The following is a 21,334-nucleotide window of genomic DNA, read 5'->3' on the forward strand; positions in this document are numbered from 1 at the left end:
CTCAAAATTAAGACTAGACTTTACCGGAGCCGAGCCTTGTGTCATGGCAGGGCACGTTCTTGTGGCCACGTAATCCAAATTTTGGGATTAAATAACTTAATTGTGATCTTGACTAAAGATCCTTGTTCTCATTGATTCCCATTCTTTTGCAAGGTTTGACTCTTTCAGTTTTTGCAAACCTCCCCTAGATGGCAGGCTTAAGCTATGACTGAGCAGACAGCAGCCGTTTAATACAGCACCTGCCGTTGGACCAGCAAGAACTACCAAAGAAACAAATGGAAGTCATGAAGTCACTTCTCCCAGAAGTTAGCAGTCTTTTGAAGGTAACGATGTATGTCCGTATACACCGGATCACATTCATGTGACCCTAGGAACATCGACATTTTAAGCCTGGCAATAGTTAGAATCTGTTCATTTTGCTGTGCTGTTTTCGGGCAAGTTTAAATGCAGGATGTAAAGTCAGTTTCGCTTTGTATTCATGACCTATCAACAGGTGTGTGGATCTGTTACAATGTGACCCGTGCCACAACCACTCTCTTACATTAGTATACAAAAACAACTTGTTTTTGTGTACTAATATTGTTGCAGTCTACCAATGTTATTCCTCAGGCTTTTAACAATTTCACCGTTGATAGATTTGAACCAACCTTACTTATTTTCCTATAATGTAGTCATGATTGGCATGCGTTCATGCAGCAAGGCCTAAAAACCTATCGGTGCTTGGCTGATGGCTGTATGCAGGGTAGGGTGCTGCTATCCACTCTTATCACACAGAGTCTTATTGTGCAAGACAAGCTATTACACGCTCCATTTTCAGCCTGGCTGCAGATACTGGAGTGGAAGTAGAGGTTGCCAGATGACTTTGTGATATGGAAGCAAAGCTGCCACAGTACCCATTACACCCTTGTCACCAATCCATCCCCAAAGCCTGGGCCCCATTAAGATTAGCAGACCTAAATTGCTGCTAATTGATTAGTCAGGTTGCTAGGCTAAGCTGGCCTGTGTTGGTACAGTACTTACCCATGCAGTTCATGTGCATCAGGGGTTTCCACCACTTCCCCGATTTGGATGTGAGCCATATACATGATTGCATGTAAGTACCACTTCTTAAAGGTCTCTCCCCCAAGAACATGTGGTTCCCATTGCTCTCGAAATGAGCACACTGGTCTCTCAGGCTTTCCACTTTCTCATCTCCCTCCCAGAGTTCTGCTCACTCCGGTGTTCCAGTGCGCCAGTAACTACAGTTACAGTAGGAGTTTAGCCTGCCACAGTGACTATTGGACATGTCGGACAATGTTAACAAACCCTACTGTATTTTACAAAAGTGTTTCAAAGGGTTACTATGTTGTGATTAGCAACTTATAGTTGATCAAATTCATGTGGATTCCAACATTCTTAGGAGTTAATGTGATCTTATGACAAACTGGGTCTGAGGAAATCCCGTAAGGGTTCTTTGTTTCTGAAGTGAGCATTACAGCCTCATGCAGGTGATTTTTCAGTTAGTGTGCCGCTTTTAACATCTGCCCGTGTGCCTTAAAATCCTTTAATTTCAGCTCCCAACCATAACCTGGGCAAGTGAAAACATTATCTTTTTATCTTTTTTTGGCTCGCCAGCTCACAAGTCCCTTTAAGCATCCCACAGGAGTTTGAGCTCACTTTCAATGGAGGAGAAAAGCCAACGTTGGGGCCTGTACAGCTTCAAGATACATTTTGCATGTAGAAATGTATTGCAGGTGTTATTTCAATCATGCCATGGTCCTGTTTTCAGTATAAATATGTTAAGGCTTTTGTAAAACTGAACTAAACTTTACCTTGTGTTTTTTGGCTATCAAACTGAAGCAAAGCAGTGAAACTGTATCTACTCTCTTCAGACGGTAACAAGGTCATTTTGGTTCAAACTTTTCACAGAATGTGCCCCCTTCATATCAGAATGTATTCAGGACATTGTACAGATCAACTAGTGGTGTTGGAATGTCACACTAAATGTCAGTCTTTTGGCAGTTAGTTCTACAGTGTAATCACTTCAGACTTCTCTTGCAATTTTGCCAAACTTTGTTGGCCTGACTCGATGAATACCATGACTGGTTCTCCACAAATAACTGAACAGATCATCGGTGGCTGCTGTTGCATGATTGGAAAGTTGGATGGTATGAATGTGTGGCTGACATTGGTGCTTGGGGTCATAGTTCAATCCCATTATGCCACTCAGAAAGAATCAGAACCACCTGCACTATCATCTCACCATTGCTGGATCACAGTGACATCCTGCAGTATTTACAAAGCTATTCTTCTCTCGGCCATTTGGTGTGGAAATGTGACAGTGTTTGAGGAGTGGGGATTACAAGTCACATGTTTTCCTCAGTAAAAGAACATCTGTGTCCCTCCTGAAGGGGTATGTAGAAACGTGAGTGAATTAATAAAGTAGCACTTTTAAATGGAAAAGCTTGAAATATATTGCCGGCTTAGCTAAGCTACCTGGAAATGTGTTGGTTATTTAGCCGATATTGTATTTAAATTGAACAAATGCTACAAGGTGGCATGTCAATGTAATGTGGCTCGAGTGAACTACAATGATAGTACTGAAAGGTCTTGGAACACACAATACAGGAGGTGCAATCTTCCATCTCATCACTTCCTGTCATCTAGTCTCTGTGGACTGCTACTAGCCAATCTTTCCATTGCCTCCTCATCTCTTCAAGCTAAGTCAAAGAGGTTGCTATTAAATGGAACTGCATTTAAAGTCTAGGCTCATGTAGAAATGAAATTCCCTGTCTACTCTCGTCTTTATAGCCATGTCCATAAATAACTGATTGATTTATGAACCTGAAGGAGAGCCGAGCCAGGTGAAGTAGTCTTGGTTCGGTCTTGGAGGTCATACTGGTTGAAAATGCTATTTTAATCACACTTGGTCTTGCCTCATTAAGGTTCTGCTGGGTCCAGTTTCTCAGATGGCTGTCTGAAAGTTTCACCTGGGTCAGTGGACTCAGGTCTTTGTAAATCGCTTCTTCAACGGCTCTCTTTTTCAAGCATTTCTTTTGAGTTTTTCCTATTTATTACACAACTGCACACGTCTTCCGTCTTCTTTTCTATCAGAATACAGTGTTAGTATGATACTATATTTCAATGTACTATCATGTATAATAACAGTGGCATTTCTGTGATAGACACTCAACACAAAGTTAAGGAGAAAATCATTAACTCTTTCAGTATGTGTCAGCAGTGTCATTGCATTTTATGACTTTCCTTTTTAATACGTTTTAAAAATGAAACCTGGCAAATAAAACGCTTGAGTTGGCTTGTATTAGATACAGTATGTCAACTACCTGACATACTGTCCCTGTAGATACCTTATTGATCCAATTATAACTTATTGTCCTTTCTCAACGGTATTATTGTGTTTACTTCAAAGTGTATTTTCTCTCCTAGTTTCCATGAGTCATAAATCCGTTCAATATATCTGTAATTATTTGGGAAGTAATATGTGTAGGGCCATCAGTGAAGTCTACTTGAAGATCATGACCGGCTATAGTGAGATGTTGCTCAGGAGAATTATCAGAAAATCTTTAAATGAAAGAATAAAGATTAAACCAATCAAACGTAGGAGGCCTAGTAATTAACTAAAGAGGTACAATTGAAGTGAGATGGCAAGTATCTGCTTGTCTGCACTGTAAAGTGTCAAATCAGTGTGTGTCCCCCCCCCCCGAAAAAAAAAATGATATCTAGAGATTTCTACATATCCGTCTGTCGCGAGTATTACTATTAAAAATCTTGAACTGATTCAGTGTCTCCCTTGTAGTCAGCAGTCTGTCAGGGTCTCTGTGCTCTGTAGTTAACTCAGTCAACACACCAGGGCCGAACAAGCCTCCTGTTCTAATAGGGTGTGGGTGATCACAACTTGAAAAGCTTGTCATTTTTCTTTTAAATTTCTCTGGTTAAGAGACTGCATAGAAATTTTGCTTACATCTGAGGGTTTCTGGACGATTTATTCAGTAACATTTAGCCAAAATAAATACTTTATAAGATCCCCCACTCTAAAAATGTCCTTGGAACTTAGAGGTGGGGTTCACCTCGCCTCACCACTCCAGTGGGAGAGGAAAGCACTCTTTGTGAGGGGTATTTCCAGACTCCAAGAGCTGGTTTCCCAGAAACAGATTTAGCCTAGTCCTAAACTCTAATTCTTCATGTTGATGGAGAATCTCCACTGAAAGGGCCTGTGAGTATCAGACTAGGATTAGCCAGAGTTTGCAAGACTAACGCCCACTGGATTGATCCCATAGTGTCACATGATAGGAGCTCCTGTAGAATCATGGTAATGGAGGTCTCCATGGGTTTGTCTGAATGGTGTCTTCGTCTATTAGACAATGTTGTGTCAGGGTATAGTCCCCAATCTTATTGGAATGTATTTAGTGGAAATGTTTTGAAATGTGGTTTCTTTGAAGTTACATGATCACAATGTAAAGAATATTTTAAGAACAAGGTTGTTAAATTGATGTGCATGTACCGAGATGATCACTTGTGCTGAATTGTATACAATTACATAGATTGTATGGAGTTATGTATATTCATGTGCTGTAGTGAATGTTTTCTTTTTCTGAAGGAGACACACACACACATGCTTTCTTTGGCCATGAGACAAGCTAGCCACGCATACTGTTTGCAGCTAAATGTGTTAGTGAAATATTTACATTTCATTATTTCGACCCCGCAGATGTATACAGGAAAAAGAACATGAACTTCAGTAATGATTATTACTCACAGTCACTCAACTAATTGTTTTGTGATTTATCTTGAGAATTGTCAGTTAGACGTCATTGACTTTCTTGGCATTTTATTTTCATTTCACAAGCTGTACGGCAAAACTGTTGCAAAAAGCTGTAGAACTTTTTTTCTTTACTCTTGTAGTGTACCATGTGTGGATTCCACTCCAGTCACAATACATTTAGCATCGCCCTCAAACTTAACAGGATAAGAGTGTGGTAAGAACCCCATCTCCCTTCGGGGGGCAGGGAATGTTTTAATTCAGAGGTAGAGCTTCTTCTACAGCCAGCCTTCTACTGATTCTTTCCACTCTGACCCACAGTAACCACAGCTGCCAAAACCCACCATTTTTTGTTTCCCATGGAGAGAGAATGTGCAGGCCTGAGAATGGTGCAGCTGAGACAGCATGTGCAGCAGGACTTCACAGCCTCTCAGGCCATGGGGAGGATAGCAGCGTTTGCTCTAGGATGTGTTACTCCTGCTTGATCTCTGTTCGTGGTTGTCTGAAAGTTCTCTAACTAAGTGATGGGTGATGGGCCAGTCGGCACAGAATCACCGTGAGTATGATGTCAGCACCCAGCTACCTGTGTGGTGCTGGGAGAAAGAGGGAGGGACAGAGAGAGACAGGGAAACGCCAAGTTGGTGAGAGAGAGAAACAGAGACAGAGACAAAGACAGAGAGACAGAGAGAGACAGAGAGAGAGACAGAGAGAGACAGAGAGACAGAGAGACAGAGAGAGAGAGACAGAGAGAGAGAGACAGAGAGAGAGAGACAGAGACACAGACAGAGACACAGACAGAGACACAGAGAGACAGAGAGACCACCCACTGATGGCAGGAGCTGAGTGGACACTGCTGTCTGTATGGGTGGCATGCGGTACCTTGAAGAGATGACCTCATGCAGTCAGACAGCTACAGCCAGGCCATGCCAGGCTAGCACTTTGCATCGTGTCTGGTTAGTTCCTGAAAGCCAAAGAGCCTGAAAGTTAAAGATCCAGAGAGTTGCTTAACCTCCAAACCTCACCTTATCCAAGGCCAAGAGGTCCGCTTACATGTTGACTGTTTTATTAAACTTGTCTTGGAGAAGTCAATGAACGTTTAAAGACATGAGACTACATAATTTCCATAATAATTCATATCTGTCAGACAAGGATACATGGTGGTATTAGCTGTCTCCCTGTCTAACTCCCTTGCAGCTTTGAAAGGGCTCACCTCAGATGTGAACCTGTATATCCAGGTTAGGACTCTCCAAAATGTTTACATTACATAAATTGAAGCAATTCAATCTAATCTGCTATTCTAGCAGTGGTTTAACTGTGTGATTTATTTATCTATCAATTTAACAAGAACACAGTCAATGATGTCACAAAATCTTTCCAGATATGTATTTCACCGGGAATGTTTTGTTATTCACACCAGTCATGATTTAGCATACTGCCCTTTTGTCCAGTTGAGAACTTTAAAGATTATTTAAAACAATTGGATCTATTAACTTTTGGCTGGGGACTGTGACTGTAAATGTCAACCGATAAGCTATAACTCAGGACTTTTTTGGATGAGCTTTGTGAAAGAGGTATGTAGTTTATAGTGGAGAGAGTTGCGCTGAATCCTTCTCGGTCTTCTACTGCACCTTGGAGACAGGACTGGTGCTCTCCCCATTCCCTGAGAACCTGGCTCCTATGCCTGAGGAGAAATTGGCTAAATCTAACCCCACATGACCTGTCTTGGAGAGAGAGCTGTTGTGCTGTCATTCTGAACGTGGCGTGGTTCAGTCACAGTGAAGGCCATGTTAGAGGAATACCAGAGGGGGGCACACTTCCCCTCCTGTTGGATCAGCTTCCTGTCTGACCTGGCACAGTCTACCATATCCGTCCTATCAAGTCGGTGTTTCTTCAAACAGTCCACTCTGAGCTGCCTGTTGTAATATGGCAAAGTGGTAGTGTGAGTGAAAAAAAAAACATATTTAACAAAATAACAGTTCATTACCACCTCCAGCTTATCGACTTTTTTTATCTTTGATGATGAAAGAGCAAAAATAAACTGTCCTTAACTCACCCTGAAAGCTTTAAATACTGAAGTTAGTGTTGGCTGACAGGAGAAGCTGTTGGCAGTCAAGGGAGGTGTGAGTATGAAAATGTCTCTGTGTGTGGCATGGCAGAGCTCATCCAAGAGTTGCTGTACAGAGGTAGCTGGAACCACATCCTAGTGCAGATGTGTAGAACATCCACCTCAGTTAATCCGATTTGACAAAACAATACACAGTGGTTTGATCTTGGACTACTGGTCATCCAGACCAGCAAAATTATGTTTTTTTTTGTTTGCTATCTGGATGGCAACCGTCAGAAACCACGTAGCAGTTTCTGTTAGCCCCAAAACAGATTGTGACAGACTTCTCCTCCAAGCCTTAAATTGTGGAGTGCTGCTCTGAGATGGGTATAGTACACTGTACTCGTGTTTTCAGAATCTACTGTACATCTGCAGGGAATACTGTATAAAGTACTGTACAAACTGAATCACGGTGTGGAATACAAATGATTGTATTTAGTTTTATTTGACTTGAAACTGACAATAATGTGAGACAATGTTGACAATTGTCCCAGATACCACTCTGTGATTTCATAGTCCAAGAGGTTAATATCTCAGGTCACCACGGTGCTTCACTCTTTCAGAAGCAGCAGGAACTCCATTTGATTTGGTTGGTTTGTTTGCCAATTTGAATTAGAGGCATTAAACACTATAACTGAGTGAACATAGCACAGTCATCATCTGTGGCCAATTAAATGGACTTGATTTTCCATGCTGGTTCACCTGCTCAGACGACCACTGCTGCCTGGGCTGATGCATCGCTCCACTAAGGCTTTGACTCTGGTCCAGAGAATGAAATGAGGCATTTCAAACATACGTCTTACCTTGAAGTTGTATAAATGAAGTGTGTGTTATGGATGTATTTGGGCAACCAAGGGAAATATGTCAGGCTGTACACAGTGCACAACCAACTCCCTAGTAATCGTCTTATATACATATATATTTTAATCCATGATGGATGAAATGTTCTTGACCGCAATTTCTGTTCCAAGAGTTACATTTAGGGCAGAGATGTGAGCAATATTAATCATGCTGAATGTTAGCTCATGGAATGCTGAGGAAATGTCCTCAAACAGGCTCTGGCTTTGGCAGAGGGAACACAAATACTGTGAGAAAATAAATTGCATTTACAGGAGTGAATGCAGCAGGAGTCAGTTTGGACTTGATCAGCAGAAATGTGTTGTTAGTCATGTACTGTATCTGAACATGACTGTGCCAGAAGGTCAGAAAAGCCACTGTGATTCTGTTGGAGCTAAGCATAATTCTGTATTCCACGGGTCTATTGAAGTACCCAGCTCAGTCCTTCTATGATTCTGCATTCACCTCATCACAGATTTTTCACATTCCTCTGCCATGGATGCACAGTACGACCGGCCAGAACCCCATAGTATTCCATGTTTTTGCTAACAGTAACTGGACCAGTTCTTGCTGTATCTCATGTCTGCATCTCTGAGAGGTCCATTCACTGAGTTCTGCTCCCATTATCTGAGTTAGAAAGGCTCTTCAAGATGCCATGATGCCATAGAGAGCAGTTCAAATGTTCATTTCCTCAGGTGGACTTTTGAGGAAAATAGCTGATAATAAGAAGGCCTCCCTCCTGGTGAGCTGAAGTCATAGTTTACAACCTTTTTGCATTTGTGGCTGCTGGATCCATCCATGGATCCGACACACGGGACTACATGTGATCTCTCTCAGCCTCTCTGTCAGACACCACGTTCCTGCCCTTATGGGTAAGTGTTGCAGTTGGAGAGACCTGAGGCTTTTTCATGGTTTTTAGTGGCTGGTGATCTTACCACACCTGTTACTTGACTTTCTATGATCCCCCTTAGACCTGGTGCCCTGCACTGCCTCACAAAAGTTTCCTGTCTCCTGCCTCGTCACCAATCAGATGGCCCAAGGTCGACCAACTGGGCATTTTAAGGAAGACATTTGAATATTGGTCTTCATGTCCACAGCCTAATTGTGCTGTTTTGTAAATGAAGAAATTGCTTTACTTCTAGCCTCTCTTTGCCTGCTCCTCACCTTTAACAATAGAAATTCAAGTGCTGATTAACTGATGAAAAGCTGACATTTTATACTGATGTACTTCGTACTAGAACTTGGAAAACCAACGGGGGCTGTTCTGGTGGAGTTCCAGTCCAACATGTGTTTCCAGTCTTGGGTTTTTTCTTCCTCTTTTTTTTTCTATATTTTATATAATGGAAAATGCTCTTGAAAGAGATAAGAGATATCAAGCAGACTGAGACAGCATGAATCAAGTGTCCTCTTGTTCCAGGTGGAAATCTGGGGGCCATCTGCTCCATAAATCCCCCGTACCTGGGTGGAGAGAAGAGGCCTGGGGTGACTTCACCTTCCTGCTGACTCCATCTGCACAGGGAGCTCCTGCTCTCGATAGTTGTTCAAATCAATGCCTTCATACTTCAGAGTCACTGACATGTGGATTAGTGTTGTGTGAGTTTTCCTGAAGAACCATTTTGTTGTTCTGCAGCCTGCAGTATACATTGTGAAGTGTCTGAGTGTGATCTATACAGGTGTGCCAAAAAGCTGTTTATGTTATGACATAGCTCAAAAACTCCAAACACCTCATTAATGTCTGGCTGCTTTTGAACAGAAAGTCCAGGGACTGTTCATATAATGTTGCCAAGTAATCCAGTAAAGTGACTGAGAAAAGATCTGTAACATACTTCATTTTTGGCTGCCTTTTAGAGACATCACTAGGTTGTCTTTCAGACTACACTTTCAGTGTGTGTGTGTGTGTGTGTGTGTGTGTGTGTGTGTGTGTGTGTGTGTGTGTGTGTGTGTGTGTGTGTGTGTGTGTAAAGGACACCATTCACCCTACAAAAACCCTCTAACCCTAACCCAAAAAACTCCCTTCGGTTTTCAGGTCTCCAACATATTGAACCAACCCATCATGCGTTTCACATGTAGGAGTTTAATAAGTGGCCAGATATGTGCAAATATGTCTTTGTGATTGTGTTTTTATATTCTGCTATCCAGAGACATCCCCCCCACTTTGTGTGATTAATCAGGTAGCCAGTCATGTGTGAACATGTTGATTTTTTTCAGTAGTTCATTTAGTAAACATTTAAGTCAATTCCCCTGTGTAATATCGCATTTACTCATTAAGCTAAGCGCTCTCAGACTACTACAATAACAAAGAATTCCCCTGATGTACAGAATTGCTATAGCGAAACCCCAATGGATCCTAGCATGTTCTGAATGTATGAATGCAATAAGATCTTTATTTTTGTTATCTTTCCCCTATTTTCCTGAAGTGAGCATTGGGCTGAAACAATGCCAGATTGAACACATCCATCAGCAGAAGTATCAGAGCAGGAATGTGTTTGGCTAACTCTGATTGACCTGTGGAGTGCGGAGCTTTCCTTTGCCACGACAGCTCTTTGTGCTTCTAAGTATTATAGGGCTGAAGATGTATTTGAAAGGACTCCAGCCAATGTGATGAATGAGCAGCAAAACATCAATCAAGTGAGAGAGCTCTTGTGTTCTTGTACAGAACTTCTTCCCACACCAACGGTTCAACTCCCGGGGCCGAGTGCTGTTTATTTTGTCTGTGCCAACTGTCCTTAAGGACGTTATTAATGATGAGACTGTTGCTTAAAGAGGAGTTCAATATGAACATACTACAAGGCTGTCTTTCTCTCCCTCTCCATGGAATACACTAACAACTCCCAACTCAGCTTCACACAAGGCAATATCAGTGTCCTTGTGCCTGGGTCACCTGCTGCAGCTGGTAAACCTGGGGTGCCAGCTGTCTCTCATGGCCAGGATTAGTGGCCGTCAGTTTGAAACAGTACAGCTCATTGGTCTACACGTTCTAACACATGGAGTCAATGCACATGCCAGTGTCCATCCATCTAAAGCACTGTACTTGTGTTTGACTTTGGGTGGTGCTCTGTAAGTGGTGCGTCTAGGACTGGCCTTTGAACAGCAGTTCCTGACAGCAGTACTTACATTTTCATGTATTCATTTAGCGGACGCGTTCATCCAAAGCGACTTCCAAGAGAGAGCTTTACAAAAGTGCATAGGTCAATGATCATAAACAATGTACTTGGAGGAACCCGACCCATTTGTTTTTCTGATGCAATATTAGTCTTCATGTCCAAAAGACCTAGAAGAAGACTCCCACTAATGTGCATGCAGCTGCACACAACCCATTTTTCCCCTCAGTTGTCATCAAGGTGAGAACTTTGCCAAGCTAGTCTGGACTGACGGATACCTACAGTATGTGTTTCATGGGCCAATGTTTATGATCACAGGCCTGCTGTGCAAGCAGCACAGCTGGGAAGGTGTCTGTGTTATATCAGGATGAGCTGCTTGAAAACTAGAGGCACATTTCTCTCTCTCTCTCTCTCTGTTTCTCTCTCTATCTCTCTCTCTCTCTCTCTCTCTCTCTCTCTCTCTCTCTCTCGCTCTATCTCACACACACACACACACACCCATCCACACCCTGAAAGGATGGAAATATCACTGATCTCTGTACAAATCTAAATTAATGAATGTAATAGAGCTGCTGCAATGCCACAACATGTATAGAAATTGTATATTTTTTCAATGTGTGTGATTAATGTGGACTAATTGTGTGGTTACTTGAGATGGATTTAATGCAGTTGCACACATTCACACACACTCACACTATCATGATTAACCAACATCCCTTGATTTATAGCTCTGAACTGAAAATAAACTAACAAGAGGGAAACGTAGTTATATAGAATAATCAGTGCTATGGATTCGAGCATTATATCATTTAGCTCACTGCCCTTCTTCTTTGAAAACATAATCGGAAAATGGTTTGACACTACTTGTTTCCAATATTTCCATCTGATTACAGAGCCCCGGTGAACAAGCCTAACTGGAGGTCACCTGGAGGTTCCTGGTTTATTAAGGCTACATACATGACACAGCGAGCATCCTCAGACAAGGACAGATGCATCAGGCAGATAGCAGGAGGCATGTACACCACTGTAATACAGTACATGCTTTCAGATCTTTGACTGTGCGGTGCCCCTCTCACGTCTTCTCACTGCCTCTCCTTCTCACTGCCTCTTCTTCTCACTGCCTCTCCTTCTCACTGCCTCTCCTTCTCACTGCCTCTCCTTCTCACTGCCTCTCCTTCTCACTGCCTCTCCTTCTCACTGCCTCTTCTTCTCACTGCCTCTCCTTCTCACTGCCTCTCCTTCTCACTGCCTCTCCTTCTCACTGCCTCTTCTTCTCACTGCCTCTTCTTCTCACTGCCTCTCCTTCTCACTGCCTCTCCTTCTCACTGCCTCTCCTTCTCACTGCCTCTTCTTCTCACTGCCTCTCCTTCTCATTGCCTCTCCTTCTCATTGCCTCTCCTTCTCACTGCCTCTCCTTCTCACTGCCTCTTCTTCTCACTGCCTCTTCTTCTCACTGCCTCTCCTTCTCACTGCCTCTCCTTCTCACTGCCTCTTCTTCTCACTGCCTCTCCTTCTCATTGCCTCTTCTTCTCACTGCCTCTCCTTCTCACTTCCTTTTGTTTTCTTTTGTATCTGCTTACTCTACTCGTCCTCATTCCCTGCACAACATAGCCTGATGTGCTGTAACTACAATCATTTTGCCCTATTTACACTGTCTGTGACCTAAATACTGGCTCAAAGTTTTTCATCACTGCAAGAATTTAAACTCTGTAGAATTCAAAACTTTTTTAGTTCACCAAAGGGTTTCAACAAGCAGCATTATTTGCGTGTTTGTGTCAGAGAGAGAGACACTGTGTGTTAGTTAGTGGGTAAATGAGTGATGCGTGACGATGCAGTGTGACTGATTGTATCCACCTGCGTGTAATTTGTTGTAGCTGTACAAATAGAAATGACATTTTACCAGTCGGTTGAGATTTAATTGAAATCAGCTTAATTTTTTTGATTGAATGCCATGAAAACACAGGTATGGAATATGCGAGGGAAGTTCACAGTCTCTTACTTTAAAGTTACTAAATCTTTACTGAACAAAGATGTATTCATTGGTAAGTACCTCCTCTATTTTTCTCCTAGGCCCTACTCAAACTGGACTTCGGCATGGTGGAAATCAAGTAAGGAAACTAAATGTCATGTTCTCAAACAACAGTGACACTCACATGGAGTCATTCAGCCATCAGGACCTGCATTGCAGGCAGCTTCTCAGCTTCAGCATCCTGTCTTAGAGACCACTACCCCCCACACACATTTGGATTCAATTTATAGAAAGTCTGTGTTGTTTGACAATTATATTTAATAATATGTTCATTTTTTTTCAGGGTGGTCATGTTGTTGTGGGAAGAGTTAGGAGCTCTCTGGGATCCCATGTCTGGGGAGTTCTGGAGGAACGTTGTGGCGGGCTTCATCCCAGCTGCAGCTGCCAGGACCAGGGCTGCAGAAGAGGAGACACCTGCACCTCCACCACCCCCTCATCCCCCGGGGCTGCTCCGCTAGATCCACACCCTCTCCTGTGGAGGATGGATGGGGGGGCTGGGCCAGTGGGATAGACAACCACATGGATGTATCGTTACGTCCTCTGTGTTCAGGTCGAATGAGTTCAAGAGGAGAACACTACTGCTCTGTCTGTCTGGGGTGTCAGACAGTTTGGGAAAGGAGAAATGTGAAGTTGAAGGGAGTGTAGGATTATACCAATACTTATATACAGAGTTTTGGACGCGCCAAGACAAAATACAGGGAGGTTGACTGTGTGTGTTGTTTTGGATGAAGAATCTTCAGTCTGAATATTACACCATATGTTTGAGGCCCTGGGGGCTTTAGATGTCACATTATTATGGGAGCTTCTTTCTTTAGGGATAGGAACCTGTTAAAGAGACGAGCTGTTGTCTGACAAAGGAGAAAACATATATGAAATTTGGGTTCCCAAAAGATTGAAGTTGAATGCATCAAAACTTATCATGTTCCATAAAGTACACTGATTGTAAGTCCATGTAAAATATATACCTCATCTACTGTATAAATCGTGAGAATAGGCCTGCCTTATTATTCTGATGACAGGTATCAAAATATGTGACTTCTTGTTTCCAGATCCAGATGTTGACCAAACCGGTGATTGTCTTTTGTTTATACATGGCAAGGACAAATGAGTCACCTGAGATGGTTTGGTTGGTGTGTCAGAAATGTTCAGCCATGTAAAAGGGAGGTCACATATTCTGACAACAGCTATCAAGTCCAGATTTTGGGGAGAAAAGGTTCATTTCACGGCAGTGTGTGACCTCTTGTTTCCAGGTCCAGATCTTAACCAGATGGGTCATCTTCTTCAGGTTAAACATCACAAGGACAGATGTGTCACCTGAGATGTTTTGGTTGGTATGTCAGACATTTTCGGCCATGTAACAGGGAGGTCACATAATGTGAACTTCTGTTGAACTTTATCTAACAGCACAGATAGACCTCTAGCTGCAGTAACTCCAGAGGGGTGCTGGGGGTCAGGGGAGTTTCTTCTTGTCATGTTTTTAGTTCATAAACACTCGGAACCAGGGAACTGGTTTATTCAAGCCTGCTGGGAGTAAAATAGATCCCCCCCCTAGTGCCTTAATGGTCATCATATATCCTGTGAGGCCTCTTGGAGGAGGGGTGTGTGTGTGTGTGGGGGGGGGGGGGGGGGGCAAAGTGAGCTCTACGGCATGAAGCATACTAAGATCCAGGGAGACTTGATGTGTCCACCAGGATTTTCTCTATCCCGTATGTTCCTGCTCAGTGTTTTCACATCAAATAATCACGATACCAGGAAAGTTGCATCACATGACTTACATGGCCGTGATTGTGGGCTAAGGCCAGCAGCCGAGGGCTACGAGGCTATGGCTGTTAGAAAACATGTTGAAGGTGGAGACCGCTTGCCACCATATTCACAGATTTGAGGTCTGTTTGTGTCTGTCCTTGTAGAGGAAATTGCTCTGTACTGATTTTTAGTCTGTGATGCTTTAGCTTTGTGATCGTTGTGATAGCATGGGAAATGTGTAGATAATGGTTCCTCTATGCACAAGCTCCTACCAGAAAGACGTCACATTGAACAGGATATATGTCCACAGACCACCTACAGAAGTACACACACCTGTTATATAGATTTCTGTTGTGTATTTTGCTCTGTTTTCTTCATATATCTTGTTTTAAGTGTGTCCTATGAGCACAATGGTAACACGGCATCCAGCTATCCCCTAGCAGTGTAAATTGGGCAGTAAATCCGAGTGGGGAGCTCCCAGAGTGCAGGCTGAGATGCAGTAGCCTGTGTCCTTACTGGCAAACAGCCCAAGTCCTCTCTCACAGCCCTCTGGCCTTTCTTTATAATGATCAAGGACAGACAACACTTACATTGCACGCACACACACACACACACACAGAAGTGTTGGATCTGAGGTGGGGTGAGGCTGAGTCCAAGGTTGAGTCAATCCAAATATTCCACACATCAGACCTCTCCAGCAAGGACATCAGCTCATCATTGTCTCCTCTGGATCCCCCCTCACCGAGACAGACATGCTCTTTCGTCTGTATTATAATTAGATATCATTAAAGATCCCATTGTAATTGCTTAATTACACACCGTTCCTCCATCCGAGAGACAGGGGAGACATTTGCTGCCTTTAGTTAAAATGTCATCAGGATGTAGTATCTGTGAGACCAGGGCTTTTACCTTGGTTGATGTTAATGGAAAATCACCAGGACTCCAGGTCGGCTCTCATGTGCAAAATGAATTCTAATGTCCATATAATTAGACACAAGATGGATGACCTGGAGACAAGACAATAACCATGAGAGCTCATCATCATCATGTCCTATTTATCTCTAATGAGCCTTACTTGATGTGCTGAACCAGTACTATCTGTAATACTGGCACACACATATCATTGAAACAGGATTTTGGTGCAGGCTAGCTATCTGTTAAATAATTAAATCAATGCATTTTACTCATAAGAAACTTGCATTTGAAAAGGCAAGGTAAAAGAAAGACAAGTGAACTAATGAAAACAAATACAGATTGAAGATTGTGTATGTGACACATAAATGGGCTAATTAGTTCAGAGAGTACGGCAGCCAACACACATCAGGGTTTCCTCTGGTGGTACCTGTTACACCGTGCACCCTGTCTCAGGGTAGAAGACCCAACACCAAACCATTGAGACTCTTTGGTGGAAATCGGAATGTTCTCAATGCTTCTATGACATTTGGACCAGCACCCCGATCAAAACATTCCAACAAGCTACGGACGTCATCAAAGCCATTTGTCATCGGAGAAGCCTTCATTATGTCTGTTGGCACACACACACACACACACACACACAAGGACAGGTGTGAGGTGAAGAAGCCTACTGTAGATCTCACCGGCCGTAACCTGAAAAACCCCAACATGTGGTTTATCCTGGTCAGGGGCCAGAATCTGCACCTGTTTGCCTCATTGAAGCAATGAGGAACTATGTTGTAGTCTTTCAAAATGGAACGTATCTGGAGCTTTAGAAAACCAAAATAAGCACAGTCTGGCCTGGAAACAGACATATATATGAGGTTCTACTTCTTCTGCCAAATGTGAATAAAGTTTACAGTGCATTACCTCCCACATGTGGTTTAAAATAAGTTCTGGGTGGAGATCATTACAATTCTTTTACCTCGTCAAATAGTTATATGTACATTTTTGAAAGAAAACTACAAAAACATTAGTTTGGGAATTTAAGGAACTTGGTGGACACAAACTTGGTGGGTTTGAATTTGACATAAGTGGGGAGAGGACTGGTTAAGATGACAGCAACCATGCAGCTACGTCATCGCAGAAGTAGAGAGATGGAAACAGGGAAAAGAGAAGTCTAGGTGTCAGACAGCGAAGATTTGCTCCAGATGATGTTAGTGGGGATAGTGCAGATATATGGCTGAACAGGGGTTTTGTAATGGTAGTGTGAGGGATGAGAGAACTGGGACCTGAGAGCTTCCACCTAGCCAGACCTCTGGTCTGATCCACTGACTGGACCCAGGTTCATTACCTGTTCCACACAGACAAAGAGAGAGCAGAAGGGACAGAGAGAAACTGCTGGCAACGATTGGAACCTAATAAAAAAGTGTGGTTCCTCTTTTCACGAGCACACGCTGGCTGTAATGTGCAGAGCATCTCCTGCCTGGTCTCTGGATGCTCGTGGCCCAGAGTGTTTATGCGTCAGTGTGGAAAACAGCTCCTTCCTGACACCCACCAACACACATGTTCACACTCAGGACATGCCCGGCTTACATGATCATTCCGGTTAATGACAGTGAGTCAATATGTCCCGTGGGAGGTGTACTTTCACCAGGCAGGAGACCTCAGCACTGGGCAGCCCTGACCGCAGGGTAGTCCACAGGCAGGGTGGGGAGAGTGGGGGCACAGGACTGACTCTCACAGCCCGAGACAGGTAAGGAAGTCGAGGGTACGGTAGGAAGGCACACATGCAAGTAGGGAAATCGGGGTTCAGGCAGGCAGAAAGGCAGCCAGATGGAAAAAAACGTGTCAGCCAGGGAAGATAAGAGGCAAATGGACTGGACTGGTAGGATTCAGGCTGAACTTTGTGTGTGTGGGTAGGGTGGTTGGACTAAGGATCAGTCAGATTTCCACTTCTGAGAAGCTTGCCACATAAATAAAACAGCCTTGATTAGATGAAACGCTTCAAGATGTCCACATGTTGAGGTACAGGCACAGAAGGGCCACTTGGGGCATTTTGTCTTCACATCCTGTAGTTTTGTCCCGGTGTTGGTGTGCTTGCTGCGTGTTTGTGTCCGCAGTGTGTGCAAATGTACATTCTCTGTACATCTCCTCTACACCTACGTACCTGTAGCCTAGAGAACTGTAGCATACCCTTATACTGCCACAGGAATAGAGTGCCACTACACAGAAAACCAACACTGCCACATCCTTATCCTACAGTCAACAGGAAGACCACAGGATGTTGTGAAAGATACCTCAGGAAGTTTGCAAGCCCTCAAACACAGACGTAATGGGAAACAATGCTTTCCCTGACTCCAGCTGCATCTCCTGGCATTGAGCAGCTACTGGAAACCTCACCTTGAACATGCAGGAAGAACATGTCTCTGTTGGCTGCCAGAGTTGTTGAAGGTCTCAGACATGTCTTACCCTCTAAAGTTTTTTTTCCCTCTAAACATTTCTTAACTTCTAAAGTTTCCATGATGGAAGCCAAATTGTCACAGGGATCTGGACTCCATTCTGGTTGCAAAATGTTGAGTTATAGACCAAAACAAATTTGGTTTAAAGAGTTGATTCTATAGTGCACACTCAGCCTGTAGGAAGGCCCTTGAGGCTGGTCCATCTATGCTTCAGTACCACAACTTTCTCATCTGGTCTCTGCTTCCCTCCAAGTATAAATATTGTACGTTCATGTCCATGTATTCCACGAAAAATAGGAAAATGGTATATGTAAAAGAAACTTCTCCAGAATAATTTATTTACTGATACAGGTCATTGCTCCAGATGGGGCTGTTGCACACACACACACACTCACCACAACACACGCACACAGTTGCAAAAACACACCCACATACAAGCATGCACGATTGTCTTGGGAAACAATGTATTCCAGTACATTCCTGGGTATTTGTCAGTGTTTCTCTCAAGGAGATGCTACTGTATGTAACTGTTGGTCATCGCTCTTAGTGGTTACCGTGGTTTATGCACATGTCGGTATGAGTCTCATAGGGAAATAAGCTGTCTGCTCAATAATGATACTTCATAATGATACTTAACTGATGACCTATTGATGAATGTAACTGGGCCCTGGGGTATGTCTCGCCAGTACCTTGTAATTACTCTGTCATGTCTGTCCTACCCTCTGTTAAAGTGCACCTCTCAGGAGAACCGTATATATCAGCGACAGAGAATGGAATCAATTGGCTGCTTGCAGTAGGTGTGCTTGAAGTAAGTGTGTCTAAGAATAACACATTCACACAACATTTTTACCTGAACGAACAGACTGTCTCAGATGAGGTCTATTAGGTTGTGTATTGTCAGTGTTTTGTTTTTGTATTTGTTAAACTTCCTTTGTGTGCTTGTAAATGGCACTAGCTGTTGGTTAACGCTTTTTCGTTTCTTGTGGCTCAATTTTTCCTATATAAATATGTTCTGTGCAAATGTTTGATGTTTATCCTGTTTTGCTGCTGTCTTTGACATGAAATCCCCCAAGGAACAGTACCATAGATCTTATCAAAGGTTCATAACAGTGTAGGGTTTTGGGAGGTCTCAACAATAATCCATCAGTACCTGTCAAGTTAAATCAGCCCTGTCGGATTGGTAAGGCTCTTGTGGTGTACTTGAAACATTAAATTCAGTGTCATAATACGTTATGGAAAGTATTATATGCAGCTTGGTTGTGGTATTGTGGTCTTGTTCGACTCGGGCTTTGTTTAATTCCATTCCTTGTGGCTGGTGAGCTCAACAACACCATTCTCCAGTGGGAGAGATTCTGTCAGCTTGTTCCTGATGCTCTAAATTTACACTTGTCAGAGAAGGTTTGGAATTTGGAACTCTCAAAGGCCAAACAATACTTAACAGTCAAATGTCATGAAATAAGCTGCTATATAAGCCATATAAACTCAAGTAAATGCCATATAAGTTCTGTATATGTCACTACAGAGAAACATTCTCACGACAACTAAATAACAATGACTTTTGAAAGCCTTTGAAAACCCTTCTATGGAGAACGTTTCAATGGTAGCAAAACATGTTACAGACGTGTCCCAGTGTCTTGACATGGGTTGTTTTTGGTCATAGAAACCTTACTAACCAATAAGCCATCATCTAAGGGTTACGGCCAGAAACTGATCTGAGGTTTCACCTCATCCATCACTCCTAGTAAGTCAGACTAATAAACACAGGGGTCACCTTAGGCCCTTTCCAGACCATCAATCCTGACAGTAACTAGACCCCCCTTATACTCCCCACCAAACGTGTCACTTCCTCGACAGACTCTCTCCCGTGCACCAAGCCTTGTTCACAGCACTCTGCGGCAGATTACAGTGCATGTGCTGCTGCCACAGGAGATCCAGGGTGGAGTAAAACGCTGGGAGGTATTACGGGCTCATGAGGCTTATGTCCATGTCAATCCTGTCTTGGATTCATAGCAGCACGGGATGCAGTGCCTCCATCCCTCTCCTTTCCCTACAGCCGGGCAGAGACTGCTGCAGTGAAAGGAGAGGAGAGGAGAGAGAGGAGAGCAGAGAGAGAGGAGAGCAGAGAGAGGAGAGCAGAGAGAGAGGAGAGCAGAGAGAAGAGACCAGAGAGAGAGGAGAGCAGAGAGAGGAGAGGAGAGGAGAGGAGAGGAGAGGAGAGGAGAGGAGAGAGGAGAGCAGAGAGAGAGGAGAGCAGAGAGAGGAGAGCAGAGAGAGGAGAGCAGAGAGAGAGGAGAGCAGAGAGAGGAGAGGAGAGGAGAGGAGAGGAGAGGAGAGGAGAGGAGAGGAGAGGAGAGGAGAGGAGAGGAGAGGAGAGGAGAGGAGAGGAGAGGAGAGGAGAGGAGAGGAGAGGAGAGGAGAGGAGAGCAGAGAGAGGAGAGGAGAGAGAGGAGAGCAGAGAGAGGAGAGGAGAGAGAGAGGAGAGCAGAGAGAGAGGAGAGCAGAGAGAGGAGAGGAGAGAGCAGAGAGAGAGGAGAGCAGAGAGAGAGGAGAGCAGAGAGAGGAGAGCAGAGAGAGGAGAGCAGAGAGAGGAGAGCAGAGAGAGGAGAGCAGAGAGAGGAGAGCAGAGAGAGGAGAGGAGAGAGAGGAGAGCAGAGAGAGGAGAGGAGAGGAGAGGAGAGGAGAGGAGAGGAGAGGAGAGGAGAGGAGAGGAGAGGAGAGGAGAGGAGAGGAGAGGAGAGGAGAGGAGAGGAGAGAGAGGAGAGGAGAGAGGAGAGCAGAGAGAGGAGAGAGCAGAGAGAGGAGAGGAAAGGAAAGGAGAGGAGAGGAGAGGAGAGGAGAGGAGAGGAGAGGAGAGGAGAGGAGAGGAGAGGAGAGGAGAGAGAGGAGAGGAGAGAGGAGAGCAGAGAGAGGAGAGCAGAGAGAGGAGAGGAGAGGAGAGGAGAGGAGAGGAGAGGAGAGGAGAGGAGAGGAGAGGAGAGGAGAGGAGAGGAGAGGAGAGGAGAGGAGAGGAGAGGAGAGGAGAGAGAGGAGAGGAGAGAGAGGAGAGGAGAGGAGAGGAGAGGAGAGGAGAGGAGAGGAGAGGAGAGGAGAGGAGAGGAGAGAGAGGAGAGCGGAGAGAGGAGAGCAGAGAGAGGAGAGCGGAGAGAGGAGAGCAGAGAGAGGAGAGCGGAGAGAGGGGGCAGAAAGGAAGGGAACGGGAGCCTGCAGGAGTTTAGATATTTATTTATGTTTTATCTTGACTGCACCTTGACTACCACCCCTACTACCATTCCATCCCACAGTCCCACCCCCCACCCAATACAGGATTAAAATGATCGAGAGCTTGGGTACAGTCGTGCAATTTTCCTTGCTCACTGCATGTGTGTGTGTGTGTTTGTTAACCTATGCAACAGTGTGTGTCTTTGT

The 21,334-nt window shown here is 43.9% G+C and overlaps 1 long non-coding RNA gene across 1 annotated transcript; it reads left to right on the forward strand.

Moving 5' to 3' along the window:
- Window positions 1–183: 183 nt before the first annotated feature.
- On the forward strand, window positions 184–14,283 carry LOC146258937 (uncharacterized). Its single transcript, XR_014729798.1, has 4 exons — window positions 184–323; window positions 11,695–11,813; window positions 12,872–12,909; window positions 13,114–14,283. It is a non-coding gene; the product is annotated as an uncharacterized LOC146258937 (long non-coding RNA).
- The last annotated feature ends 7,051 nt before the right edge of the window (window positions 14,284–21,334 follow it).

The sequence above is a fragment of the Hypomesus nipponensis genome, chromosome 14 (assembly GCF_054491055.1).
Source record: "Hypomesus nipponensis isolate SF chromosome 14, ASM5449105v1, whole genome shotgun sequence".
NCBI classification, from domain to species: Eukaryota; Metazoa; Chordata; class Actinopteri; order Osmeriformes; family Osmeridae; genus Hypomesus; species Hypomesus nipponensis.